Source organism: Prunus persica, chromosome G1, assembly GCF_000346465.2.
Source record: "Prunus persica cultivar Lovell chromosome G1, Prunus_persica_NCBIv2, whole genome shotgun sequence".
NCBI classification, from domain to species: domain Eukaryota; kingdom Viridiplantae; phylum Streptophyta; class Magnoliopsida; order Rosales; family Rosaceae; genus Prunus; species Prunus persica.
Window position 1 is genome coordinate 18,406,688 of NC_034009.1, and position 6,329 is coordinate 18,413,016.

The window sequence follows — 6,329 nt, forward strand, 5'->3', positions numbered from 1 at the left end:
ATAGTTGAGGGACCATTACTACAAATAACAAGTTTGAATTGATATCATTTATTTATCTTGAATGATAAATTTCTACTTAAGTTGGACATTTGTTTTATTCTTTGTGTTTTTGATTTAAAGATGAAAGTGAGTCTTGAGCACACCAGGACATCACATAGAGTAAGGTTGGCTCTATGTGAGAGAGGAAAACCACATGGACACGGCTCCTTTTGGATAGATCGTCAAACAATTTACCCATATAGCTATTATCGCGAGGGTGAAATACAATCCATTACATGTGGATTTAAAAAAATAAAATTTGTCACATAATAGGAAGGGGCCTAATTCTTCACTTCTGGCTTGGGCGCTCAAAAACTCAAGGTCAGTTAGAACACATTCTCTCTCTTTAATCTATTTTTGCATAAGGAAATTTGAAATTGAATGCAAATGAGAGGGCTTACTGCCCTAACTAACTGGCCTAACCCATAATACGCCTCTCTTTTTTGTTTAATGTGAAATGCTTAAACACGTAATATTGATTAATCTAGTCAAAGGAAAATCTCATGTAGTGGCCCTAAATCGTCGTCATACACAACGAAAATTGAGATCAAAACAACCACTCTCGGTAACCTCAAGTCTCTGTTTTTGGAGCTGAATTTTGAAAGTTCCAATGGCCACCGTCAACACTATTTGTTGGATTTTATTCATCATCCTCAATGGAACAAACGCCTAGAGTCCTCACCTTCATTGGAACACTATGCGTGGTGGATCTACATCAGAAATATATCAGCTACCGCGAGCTTTTGATGGATTCTGCAACCTTTTCGGGGGATTTTAACTTCGACCCAGGTATGAAAGGAAAAAAAAACAAGGCTCGACCTGCCCTGCCCCGCCAAGTCTGTCTAGCCTTGGCACACCAACCTCATATGTGAGCCCATCTAGACTGGTAATGTTTAATATTGGGTCATGCAAATAAGATATCACATATGCAAAGTACTTATCATGAGAGCGTAGGCCAAGCATTTTACGACTCTTCGATCCAAAGAGTTCTACAAGCTCGCTCATGTGGCTGCACCCAGCCCAGACGAATAGGCAAAAGTGTTTCTTGCTTGCTGCTTCCATGGCAAAAAAAAACCGTCCTTCAACAACTGATGATCTACGTCCATTTTTTTAGAGATTGGTTGAGCTACCATCTCACCCTTTAACAACACTCTTGCTGGGTCAAATAAATATAGTTATTTCGCCACCCAAAAATGGAACAAATTATTAAGAATAGAAGCACATTGATGGGAATTAATCCACCAAACACCATGTGTCTCCGTTTATTTAAGAAGAAGCAACTAACTACAACAATGGCACAATCCTTCTGATAAGAGAATCGATAATGTCCACTTACCTCATGCTCTGTGGGTCCCTATAGAATGGTGATGTTTAATATTGAGTCATGCAAATAAGATATAACTTATGCAAATTACTTACCATGAGGGCGTTGGTCGACTCCTCGATCCAAATAGTTTTACAAGCTAGCAAAAACAATTGCGCCTGACCTGAGAAAATGGGCAAAAGTATTGCTTGCTTGCTGCTTCTATGACATAATAAACCATCATTGAATAACTGATGAACTATGTCCATTTATGTGGACATTAGTTAAGTAACCATCTCACCCTTTAATAACCCTTAGTGGGGTGAAACAAATTTAGTTGTTTCGCCATCCAAAAATGTAACAAATTGTCGAGATCAGAAATGCCTTGTTGGTGGTAATTACAGTTTTGAAGACTACTTTGAACTTGATGGGAATCTATCCATCATACACTAAGTGTCTCCATTTATTTGAGGAGTGGGCAACTCACCACAACAATGACAACACCTTTTCATATAGGAATCGATCATGTCCATCTATCTCATGCTCTATGGGTTTTTCTAGAATGGTGATGTTTAATATTGAGTCATGCAAATAAGTTATAACTTACGTAGAGTACTTACAGTGAGAGGGGTAGGCCAAGCCGTTTACGACTCCTTAATCCAAAGAGTTGTACAAGGTTGCTCATGTGGTTGTGCCTGGCCCAGCCCAATGCACAAAAGTATTGTTTACTTACTACTTCCATGGCATAACTAATTGTCCCTTAAAAGATGAAGTTCATTTCCTGGCCTTTTACCATTCATAATAGAGTTTTACTTGATCTTGATGATAAAATAAGTAGTAATATTTTGTCAAGTCTCCTAAAACATGAAGTTCATTTCCTCTCAGTCCAAAGGCATGCAATTTCCATATATAACCTTTTTACTAAGAAATCTGGTTACTTCTAAAGTGACTTGCTTAATTGAGCTATGATTGATGTGATTTGCTTCACATTACTAAGAAATTTGGTTGCTTCTAAAGCGACTTGCTTAATTAATCTTTGGGTGATGTGATTTGTTTCGCATGTCTTTTATAAATAAAATAAAAATAAAAATAGAACTTGTTAGAATATAGACGGGAATGTTCTCTTATACTGATCGTTTCAACACTGAGTACTTGGTTGTTTGCCCATATCAAGTTAAGTGTATAAAATAGTATGGTACAGTAGTCTGTAATCAAAGATTTCATGGTTAATTAGCATAGTTAGTTGAATTTAAATGTTACAATTATATCAAGCTAAGTAGGAGCATCAACTTATTCTTTTAATATCGATCTATTTTCCTCATTTAATTTCAACTATGAGATTTCTCTCTACTCCTAGTTGCTTTTAAGATGTCTGACTATGGCTTATTAGGAACATCAACTTCTATGTTGCAAGATGAATTGAAGAAAGTGAAAGAAGGTAAATGCTACAATTTACCTGAATGACAGAGAATAAAGTTGGGAGATAAACGTAAAGAAAGTTTAAGACAAATCATACAAGAAGAGAATGGGAAGAATATAGCTAGAACAAAATATTTATTGGCAACTATGCCAGAAGTTCTTCATAAGCATAGGGAGATGCTTTTGAAGGCGGCGATTATGACGTAAGTCCCTAATGCAACTACCCCACCCCAAAGTCCACTTCCATCACCCATGTTCTCTGAGAAAAAGCAAACACCTCTCCCGGACATTAATCTTCTGAAAATCGAAAAAATATTGCCAAAAATCATTACTTAAAAGTTTACCTTAAAATAGAAAGTTCAAAGCCAATAGTCCAAACTCCTATTTTGAACATCAGAAGATCCTTTAAAATCATGATTCCATTGATTTTTTTTTTCAAATTGGTAATGCGTTTGTGTCACAAATGTTTCTACTTTTCAAGTAAATTTAAAAGATGATACATTTGGTTACCACTTCTATATATTTCTTACCAAAAAGGATCTTACCTGCCTTACTTCAATGCGAGAACTTACAATAACTTGTATCATTTGATATGTGAGGTAAACAAACACTACATGATATTTCCTTGGGTATAATTGTATTGTACTTTTGTAACGATTTAGCTTTACTTAGGCAATTATATGATCATATGAAGGATGAAGGTCTACCTGAGGTATTTGGCTTTATCAACCCTGCCATTTTATCTTGAGGTTAGAAATTGAAGGAAACATGTTTAGAAGTTTAATCCTATGGTCATTAAGCTACAAATAACAAGAATTGTACATTCTAAGGAGCAGAACTGAATCTTTTCATTCGTTTGAGCTTCAAAAAATCCATTTAGCCAAGTATCTTTAGAGGCTTAGTCTAGTTTATGCGCAACAATGAAAATTCTAGAGAAAAGATGAGACTTTACCCTTGAAGCTCTCTTAGATGCTTTCTAAGTTTTCACCTTTTATTTTTTTTATTTTTTATTTTTATATTTTAAAAAGCCTTCTTCCTTACTTAGTCCCCACATATTCTTCACATAGAGGTATTAAAGATGATACCCTCCACTTCATGCACACCAAACATAATGCATAGGTGAATAAGATGACCAAGAGGAGGTGACGTGCTAGCCTTCTCCTCTTAGGACCAATTTTTGCACATGGTGGATAGTGGATTTCTCCTCTCTCAACATTACTCCTAATTTCTTAGGAGGCTTAGAGAGAAAATGGTCGAAGTGTGCTTATATAGTCCACACAAAAGACTTGGTAAACCATTTTGGTCAAATGAGTTGACTTTGACTTTGATGGTTGACTTTCAACGTCTTATCTTTTCATTTGTTCCTATTATTACATTTATCGGTGAGCTATCCGTAGGTTCCAATTAGTGAGGCAGCGGGTATGTATGATTCCTTCAAACTATGTGTGAATTAGATCCCATTATTTAATTCTCCCTATTAGCGAAGGCTAATTGAAATTGGACCTTATAGGGCTTCCGCAAGTCATAAGTGACACCTAGCAGCATGTCATGGCTACTCAAGCTAAGTAGAAAAGTGAAGAATTTATTCAAGTTGGAATTGCCGTGCAATTGAGTCCTTCTCTAGTACAGTGCTCCTAATTCATATTATCAGAGTATGGATGCTTTTGTCCAAACCCTAATACGAATTTTACACTTATATGATTACAATGCTCATGTCTAAAAAATTCATATCTAATCATATCTACTACTTTGCAAACATTTCCCAATCCATATCTTTCTAGCATTCTTTCTCCTTACTGTGAGCAGAGATCCCTTGTTATTCATTCTCTTCCCTTTGTGAGTTCATTGAGAATCCCAATAACACCTTTAAGTCATATCTATTGACATGACCGCATAGTGCTTCCAAAGACAAATGACTTACCCACAAGACAACTATGATGTCTCATGTCTAAGGACTAATTTGCACTATTACTACTGTAAGGGTCTTTTTGTTCAAGCAACTTGACGATTGGGCTTGGAATGCCATAAAGAGAGGATGGATAAAGTCGCCTATGTGCCTGAGTTCGAGAACTAGGCCCCAAAAGTGTTTTGAAAGGTTCGTAGAGCCTTAGAAAACACTTTGGTTTCCTTCACCAATAAATCAAATGATTATGATATATTATAAATATTTTAGCTTGGCTTGATAAGCTTGTGGCATGGGAGCTGAGCATTCATGAGTTTAGCATACAAGAGAGAAGACTTGGATTTCCTATGAGAAACAGAGGTTTAAAGCAAGGGGAGAGGGAATTTTGGGAGGATTTGTTGAGGGAAATGAGGAAAAGATGAAGGTGGAAGAATGGGTGGCTTGAGCAAATCTTCCAATGGCTTGACAAAAGCTTCGTCACGCTATTGAGTGTTTTGCCAGAAGAGAAAAGGGGAAGAAATAGAATAACAGAGCTCGAAATTGAAGGGTTCTAGTAATGAGAGAGGATGTTTGCTCTCTCTAGATGTGGTTATGGGGGAGAGGGAGAGAGAGAGAGAAGATGGAGGAACACAGCTTGAAATTGAAGCTTTCAGCAATGAGTAAACATGTTGCTTACTCTGGATGAATTGTTTTCACTGGGTAGAAGGTGTCTCCTTTTATAGGCGCTGGAAGCCCCCAACTTTATCAAGTCTTCTTCTCCATTTTTCTTCACTTTCTTCCATTCAATCCTCTTTAGTGAAATCTCCCCAACCCAAGCACATAGAAGTAGAGCTTTTTGGAGTTCCTTAACTTTCCTGTTGCTGGACTCCTCCATCTAGGTGAGGTGCTTCTTGCTTTTCCTTCTTGCAGAGGAAAGAATGGGTATGGGTGCTGGTCCAAAAGGTGATTTACTTCTATCAGCACATGGGTTTGCTTGGGTTTCACAATAGTTTGGCTTCGATCTGGTTTTAATTGGGATATGGGATATTTTCAAAGATGCTGGATATTTTATAAGGTGTTGGTTTGTTGGTGTTATGTTTCCAGTGGCTTATGAGTTTGCTTTGATTTCGTCAAGCTGCTGGAAGCAACCTATTTGCTTTGTTTTTTTTTACAAGGTGCTAGATGTTTTGGCTGATATGGGATTTTCCCAAGTGTTGCAGGTCATTGGATATTTTCCTAAGGTATTGGGTTTTCTCTCTCATACTTATCCATATGTTTTGGCTCAAGAAATTGGCTTGAGTTTTGCCCAAGCAGCCCAAAACTTCCACTCCTTGGACCATCAAAAGGGCTTTGTGAATTCTCGCAACCATCCATACCACAACCCGCTCAACAAGCCCCAGACATTTGCATGGCTTGGACCCACTTAAGCTTGTAGTGTGGCTTGGTGCCAAGATAAAGGTTTTCCGCTTAGCGTTGCATGTTATTGTAATGAACTATGGCCGGGCCAAATGACACTCGACGGGATAATAATGGAGGGTTCATAGAGCCAGTACATTTTACTAGCTTGTTACGACCTTTCTGCATGGCATGTTGCGTATTTACTTGCCATGGCATGTGTGCAAGTGCATATGACGAACTCTTGCGTACCCAAGTTGGGTTTCTTCCAAATTAGGTGTCATACTAGGC